The sequence below is a fragment of the Ambystoma mexicanum genome, chromosome 2p (assembly GCF_040938575.1).
Source record: "Ambystoma mexicanum isolate Mex_15411 chromosome 2p, UKY_AmexF1_1, whole genome shotgun sequence".
NCBI classification, from domain to species: Eukaryota; Metazoa; Chordata; class Amphibia; order Caudata; family Ambystomatidae; genus Ambystoma; species Ambystoma mexicanum.
Window position 1 is genome coordinate 1,142,107,969 of NC_090923.1, and position 8,693 is coordinate 1,142,116,661.

An 8,693-nucleotide genomic window follows, 5' to 3' on the forward strand; every position below is an offset into this window, starting at 1 on the left:
TTCCAATGTTGGTCTTCATGATGGTTATGAGCCTGGCACCAAAGGCGCCAGGACTGACTCCAAGAGAGTCTTGGATGAGGTTTTAAGGCCTTTGACCTGGCCCTAACTGGAAGGCTGACTTGCCGGCAAGGGTCATGACACACGTTGAAAGCCACAGACGCCAGATACCCACCGTCATTGACAAGAGCAGTATCAAAATGACAAACCAGAAAGAGATCCAATTCGTGGGACTTGAAATTGTGATTCACGAGGAGGAAACAGAGCGCTCAAGCTACGACAGCATGAAGCTAGACTGATATGCAGAAAAAGGAATGTTGAGCATGGTCTCAACACTGAGCATGAACTAAACGTCTTCATATGACAAGCCAATTACTGTTGGAATGACCTTTAGGTTTTCCTAACTCAGATCGTACTACTCTTTGTGTAAAACAATGTCTTTAAACCTATGAGGTCACATGGGGCACCATATGCTACCTGATTACAAATGTTTTGACATGCCATATATCTCAGAATGGGTGCACATTAGTTTCAGTGTGGCACTCATGACGCATGCAATGACCATGTGCCTGAACACAGCACTGTATTATCATACTACTTTTTGTGTAAAACAATGTATAAACCTATACGGTTCCATGGGGCACCACATGCTACCCGATTACAAATATTCAGAATGAGTGCGCCCGGGTCTCAGCGTGACACTCAATGCATACAGTGACCATGTGCCTGAATACAGCACACCCCACACTGTATTTATCCACCCTCCATGGCCAACAATATCCCATACACCACCACACCATCAACCATAAATTGCGGACGCTGTAGATGGAATAGGCAACCCTAGGTGAGCAAAAGTATTGCTCAACGTCCATTAACATAGTGTAAAGTTACATAGCTCCCATCCAGTAATGGCGTATCACACAATTTAGGACCAGCCATGTATGCACTAGGCTGTTCAACAAACCAAAAAGGTATAATAATTCAATAATTTCCCTGAAATCAATGCAGCTTGTACGTTTTACTGATCAACTGTATATGTATCTAGTGACACTTACAATTATACTTTTTGCATACAGAAGGAATATTGGCAATCCTACTGGCAGACTTAATAATTGGTTTATGACTAGAGACAATCCACATCCTATACCATGTAGTATACTGATATGCAAGTTTGCGCATTAAGCGATGACCCACTTGGGTATTGAAGTCTCATCAGACAAATATAGGACAACAATACATGCAATAACCCTCTTTACCCAATTGAGTGCCACGTTAATTATGGGAATGCACAATGCAATCCAGGAAGGCCATGCCTCATCGCAAGATAAGCGGAATAGCATTATTCTATCAATCACAGAGAATAAACATTAGGCGCAGAGGTCTCATGACCAAATAGGCGAATCAGGGAACATATACTATTGACCAATCCAGGTGCCAGGCAATGGGCCAATAGGAATCCTCAGTAGAAGAATAAGTATCACTCTGCATCAGTGCAGGCAGGACCAATGACCGGCAGACTAACATCCGAATCGTGAGAGGCAATGAGCCTTAAAGGGAAGCGGGACATTGGGGGGAGTTTCGATTCTTTGTTCCGAGATGTGAACGAACAAAGTATTTCACTAGAGTAAGAAAACTGAATTTAACAGGGATTGTCAGCTTTTTGATCGATAATATTAATGAGATATCGCTACTGCCTGACTCTTTACGGAAAACGAGGGGCCGCTGCTATACCTCGACCCTCCTATCACACTAACTATATTAGGTCATGTAGAGGACTTTGCAAGCACTATGCGGCATGACAACGTCGGGATATCCGCCGTTATCGCATACACTTAGGCTTAGCTGCACAACCAATTCAAAGGTGCACCAGCATCACAGGAGTAATGTATCACTTGAGAAAGTGTTTGACCCCCCCCACCCCACTACTACCTGACATTCGGCTGATCTTATCTTGGACTGGTTCACAGAAACACAGAACCTAGCAAATAATGTATATGTGCAATGACATGACCCACTACGGCAGAAACCAACTGTGTTGGCGCAACGTATCCATTGTTCAGTCACACCACCCACGTGTGTACTAGCAGCGCTGCAAGGTGTCCACTGGGTACGGTAAGGCATTGATATAAAAAAATAGGCATCAATGATAATCCTAATACATTCCATGAATACTTCCTGCCCCTTTCACTATGTTAAAACACATGTATAGGCCCCAGCTGCACTTCGGGCACAATCACGGAGGGACGTAGACCAGGCCTCACCAACTATTCAACCTGCATGACCAGCCAATACAAATATCACGACCGGGTGATCAAGTTTCTATTTTCAATAGATACACGTTAATAACCAGGAGGATAGCATTACTTTTGATAAACATTTAAAATTTGGCTGCACACTTGGGACTCTCATATACCAGCCAGATCCCCATGTGTTAATTGCATCAATACACATGCCTGAATGACAACTTATATCTGGAGCCAACTGTGCCTAAATCTACCACTTAATTTTCCCAGATGCACTCAGTGACAATAATCACCATTGGCTATCTGCCTTCAAAACTCAATACAGAGGAGACACCATATTTTAGGTGAGCTCACAAAATTACCTACAATTTAAATAAATACTTAACTTATCGATACTTTCAAACACAACAAGTGGACCATCTAACATAAAATGTCCTTTTCTCCTCCCTTGTGCATTTGTGTCTCTCATGCTTTATGATACTGTTATTTTAATTGGTATGTAAAACATACACCATCAACAACAAACTTGTAAATAAATTGCTGCATACTGATAATGGTATACTAATGATGACATTTTAACAATGTCATTACACAAATCAATGTCTTTGTGAACATACCTCATATGTCACTACACTCAATCACTTGTCACGCTTGTGTTTGGATATGGCTAATATCTGAACAAACAAATGTATACAGCATATTGATTGTTGCCTTGATAAAGGCCTTGTAATGGTCCAAACACGTGTCGGCACCCACAGAGATAATACATTTGTAAAGGTATCAAGCTAAAACGAATGGACTATATCTTTCATCGCAAAAAAATATAGGGACCACGATAGAGATGTGTAAAGCGCCAATTGTGTAGGAATCCAACACAAACACACCCAATCTTCATTTGGGGCACAAGAGCACAGCCTCAAGGGTTCCTGCAGCCGACTGCCTTTACTAGAACCAAACGTCTAAGGATGAGCTTGGCGCAGTAACCAACTGTTCCTGGTGCTCTCACCACTTTTCAATGTCATTACATACATTGGTGACATACACTGTAGAGACTTTGTTCACTATGTTTGAAAAATTGAGCAAAGCCGTAGACAAAGGGTAAGACTGTGCACTCACTCTAATATGCAGAAGCATACCGCGTTCATATCTGCCTTTTCTATGACAGAGTGAGAGGAAACGTCATGTTGGCAGAACCATTTCCGGACTGAGCCATGGCCTCGATCTGATAGGTCCCAGAACGCTATTGCATTGAAACTTGCATTCAATGGCAACCATTTCTTCAGAGAGACCCAGGACAACAAGATCCACAGCGTTTTTAAAGCTGACAAACACACACACTAATATGGAAAGAAAAGTTCTACTAAGAACAGAATACGGACCAAGATCCAGGGGAAATCACAAAGTTTATCGAAGGTCATAGGAAACCAGAAAGGGAAGCGGCACATCAGAATTTCAGGAAATCTAGGCTGCCACACCACAGAAAAGCCGGATGTCCTGACAATCAAAGTAGGCTGTTAGGCGGCAAACCAATCCACTTTTCCAAGGTATGGGACAGATTCACATCAGGCAGTTGGGCCAGGAAGACGATGCAACTGGGGAACCAAATAGGAGTTTGTGGTCCCTCCCCACCCTCACTCAGTCATCATTCACCTTTGACAAAGGGGAGGGTGAAAAGAGAAGAAAACCAGAAAACTATGAGGAAGCTCCTCAAAAATAGGGCACCGTCAAGGTTCCAAAAGCCCATAAAGGATAAGGATTGTCTTGATTTGCAACCCAACAACAAGTTGATCCTGGATCTAAAAGCTGTAAACCAGTTTCTGGCAATAAAATTCTTCAAGATGGAGAATCTTCAGAAAACGATTATAGGGTTCTTAAAAGTAAACATTCAGGGTTTAAAACTGGGAGTTATTTAGTTCCGGCGCGTTACCTAAAAGAGCAGGGCTAGCTTAATATCTACATCTACCAGGAGCAACTTTTGGCGCTTCAGGTCAACTGAAGTCGAACAAACACACCAGGTAAGGCATCTGTGGTGCAGAAGGTCCATGTGCCTTCGGGCCACATGACAGTGGCCACCTTGCATACAGGCACCCAATCTGCCCTCATATTACTGGACATCTCTGTGGAATTCAACACCACTAGCCATGCAACACTAATAAAAAGACTGTTGGAAGGCGGCATAAAAGAACCCGCCCTAAGGAAGCTTACGTCCTTCCTCAAAAATCGAAACAAAAGAAACTACCACCTTCCACCTCAATAACCATCTCCTGGGGAGTCCCACAAGGATCCAGCCTATCCCCCCCTTCTATTTAACAGCTACATGTACCCTCTAATTAAAATCATTTGCACCCACGGACTGACAGCCTACAACTACGCACGATACACAACTGATTTTGAAGATGACCACGACCCAAGAACCAACCAACAGCTTCAACAATTGTCACACAGACAGCTACAACTGGATGACAACGAATAACCTCAAAATTGAACCCAGCCAAAACGGAAATATTGGTCCCACTCTCCGGAAGGCAATATAACCAACCCACAGCTGACTGGCCACCAGACATGGGAGCCCACAACTGGACTGGCCACCGGGTATGGGACCCCAACCAGAAACCTCAAACGTGGCAAATAACCTAGGAATACGCGTAGACAACGAACTATCCCAGGAACAACGCAATCACAAAAAAGTGCTTCTACCTCCCGGGATTCCTCAGGGGACTACTCCCATAACCCTTTTCCACACAGAACCCTTATAGCCTTATCTCTGAAAATAACAAGAATCGACTACGCAAACAGTCTCTACCTAGGAATGCCAGAAAGACTCACCAAAAAGCGTTAACACGCCCAGGACACTGAAGCTAAGGTCAGAGAGATCAATGGAGAGTAGCCTCCCTCACATCAGACAGATTACACATTCAGAAAGAAAAGCCACTTAACTCATTTCATTGAAGCATTAGACTAACCATTGGTCACCCCAGACAATTATGGGTGTTCAGTCACGCATCACTTCTTCTAGATTTATGCAAACAGGCCATGCATCTATTCAGCAACCAACCTCATAAGTCGAAGTACAGTTATAATGAATAATTACTGCAGAATAACAAGAAATGTACTAGGTGCACCCAATCTATTGCAGGCCGAGGAACCAGTGGGAGAAGTTACCCTCTATGCTTGGAGAGGTGGCGTGCCGGCCAACTGACCTCAACCAGGTGTGTTGGTGGGTACCACTGAACGGCAATCGGATCTGCGCTTACACTTTTGAGGTGCTGTCAAAATTAACCAATGTACTAACCAATCATCCATGCCACTTTACATGACTATGGGTTACCCACACTACACAGACACACCAATTTTATTTATTTGATTTTATAAAGCGCCAGCGGCCCAAAGGCATTGTGGCGCGGTTACAGCATACTTATCTTGAGCGGACATAGAGTTTACATAGTGACAGCATACTTGTTTAGGCTAGCAAACAGATGCAAGTCGAGCTTCAGTGAGGCGATACATACAGTAGAAGCGGTACAAGTAGGTCAGCCATCTGATGTGGGTGGTGGGTTAGTGGAAGAGTTGCGTTTTGAGAGTCTTGCGGAATAGAGTGATGGAGGGCTCTTTCCTGAGGGCTGGAGGTAGCGCATTCCAGTTCTTCGGGGCTAGGAGAGCAAAGCTGGAGCCACCTGCTTTGAGTCTTTTATACAATGTGACCTTGAGCTGGTTGCAATGTTGTGTCTGTTTAGGTCTGTTTGAGGTGGCTCTGTGGATAGCTTCCGACAGGTATGACAGCCGTTTGGGATAGACAAGCGTGAGTGATGGAGAGGGATTAGCATTTATTTACTTTGCACTCAACAAATACATTTATTCGAAACTACAAGTTATGAATTTTGAGGCCCCTACAGCCATATGTTTTGGGCTTAGCGTTCTACAATCAGTAATTCACATACATGGGGTGATTACCGGGTCTGGAGATTGGGAGTTCAGCAGGGAGACTGTGTCTCAGTGTGGGTTGTCACAGAACACTCCCCATTTTGGATTGCTCTGTTAAGTCTGGGACGAGGAAGAGTGATGTGGCGGTAACAAATACATTACTTGCAGATAATTATCACTGAAAGAAGTAGCCTGGGAAGGAGGTTTCCTGTGTTAGATGCAGGAGCCTCACAAGTTAAAATACCGTTACGAGAAAGAGTATCAATAGGAATAATAAAGATTGCTTGTTAAGTGAGCAGATCATGCATAACCCCATTATCCCATACTGGGAAAACAAAACATTAAAGAACCATGCAGCAGAATCTAAATAGCATGCATACACTATAAATTATACTAAACGTGAAAGATGCATCCAGGGTACTTCAAACAACAAATAGCAGGCTTTTCAGAAAATATGAGAAGTAATGCTACAATGTTCTAACTTCTTAAGTTCAGGGAAGGAATTGGGCCAAAAAACGACAGCGCTTAAGATTTTTAGGAAGTACCATTGAAAGTGTAGGGAATTTTAGTGCAGAAGGATTTCCGGGGCACCAAACACCTACACACTCAGAACCCCTGTATATAGGTCTCGTGCTTTGCACACATTATACTGTCATGGCGACTACACTGGCAGATGAAACGAGAATCATACCAAGTGCGCATTGCATGCTCAAAAGGAATACACACTTCAATTGCTATCACAGGCATATTTGATAAATTGCTGGTCATTCTTATGTCCCCAAAATGCACTTTGTTTTTTTGTAAAGCAGCCAGCATCCTATATTCAGGGCACCCACATTGAAACCTAGCACCGCCCCTCAGTGCTGCACCCTAACTGACTATCCATCCCACACCCAATAGTGATGCCACCACTGTCACTCTGAACATCGATTACTTGTGCACGTCTCAGTACTGCAGTCTCTAGTTCTCGCTCTTTGACTTTCTCCTTAACAGGTTCCCTTATGACAATCACCCGAGAGAGCTATATATATATATATATATATCCCCCGCAACCCTTCTCCACCCCCCTCCCAATTAGGACGGAAGTAGACATCTTTGATATTAACTTTATATATAGTACTTCATTACATATTCTTCCAGATTCAAAGTACTACCATATAAGGGATTATTCGTCAACACAATATTCTGAAGGATGAAGTGCCAACTCAGCTGAGCCAAGAATCATGACCAAAGACTGCGAAATTAACACAGTGCGATGCAGACAAGCCACAGACTTAACTTCCCGCTCACACCACAAACGCACAGATAGCTTCTGCCTATTCGTGAAATTACTGGTCAATCCCAATACTGCGTCCTATACTTCAATAACTCCATCTACACGGTCTGAACTGTATTGGAAATGAAATGCAGCAACGCATTATCAAACATAACTCACTGCTATACGACCATACCCGTGGCAGATTAGCGCTTTGCAAATACCCACTAACATAAAACAACAGCCCTCACACAACTATGGGCTAGCCAAGATTTCTGCATCTGGGAGCGCCCAATTTCTGGGGCTCTCGTTTTCATAAGGAGGCTATGATCGTCGTTCTTTTCAGGGGTCTCTATTACTGCCTTTGCTGTAATCTAGAAAGATTCTCTCTCTTTTAACGATAGAACAATGTTTTTAGAGGTACTCCTCTCGCCCTAGCTAGTAGCCCCTTCACCAGGTTTCATTTTATCTGGATTCTGGACGCGCTCTCGGTCCACGTTCTCTCTCTGGGGGCTGTCAGCCTCTCGCTGTTGCGGGTTCTCACCTCAGCAGACGCTCTCTTCTTCTTCTTCTTCTTAATTATCGGAAGCGTGGGCGGACCCACGCAGGCGCTTCCCCATCCTAGCAGACGCTCTGTTTCAAACGCATCATGGTTACCCCCAGCACACACTCAACAGAGCTCTCTCATACTCGCCTATTTGCTCGGAGGCGACTAGCTACCAATCCCATTAGAGGAATGCTCATAGGAACGTCCCCTCGTCACGTGACTTACACGTAACGACGAGCTGCCTCCGTTGTTGTAAAAAGGTAAACGCCGTTTATTCTGAGGGAAAGTTTTGCATTAAAACGCGAGGGTGCCTTTGAGGAAGATGTTGATGTAAAGCTTTCTCTCAAAATAATCTATACCCACAACAGGAACGGAGCTCGGCATTTCATAAACTTTAACTTGTCATTAAGATACGAGGCTTCGACTGATGAAGCCATTAATGACGCGTTACAGTTCATGAAATGTCGAGCTGCGCTCCGTTGTGGTAATAACAAGACAGCTACAGCTTATGAAATGTTTATTGAGCGCTATATTGTCCAGTCGGGGGAGTATCCAGCATTGAAAGAGTGGGGAAGGGTGTTGATGAAAGTCCTAAATCCCGCTACTTTCCCCTCAGATGCAGTGCGCGCTATTCCATGTGGTCTCATTCACGCCCACAAACTGCATACCCCTGTCCCAATCTACTTTTTTGTTAACATTACTAGTGGCATATGGCATTTTAACACAACAA

The 8,693-nt window shown here is 43.8% G+C and overlaps 1 protein-coding gene across 1 annotated transcript in view; it reads right to left on the reverse strand.

The window, feature by feature from the left end:
• Positions 1-8,156, reverse strand: part of SLC10A3 (solute carrier family 10 member 3) — an 84,886-nt gene extending 76,730 nt beyond the window's left edge. Inside the window, exon 1 of the mRNA XM_069645226.1 lies at positions 7,961-8,156. The gene's annotated coding sequence lies outside the window, so the exon portion shown is untranslated. The remainder of the gene's footprint in view (positions 1-7,960) is intronic.
• Positions 8,157-8,693: the final 537 nt, after the last annotated feature.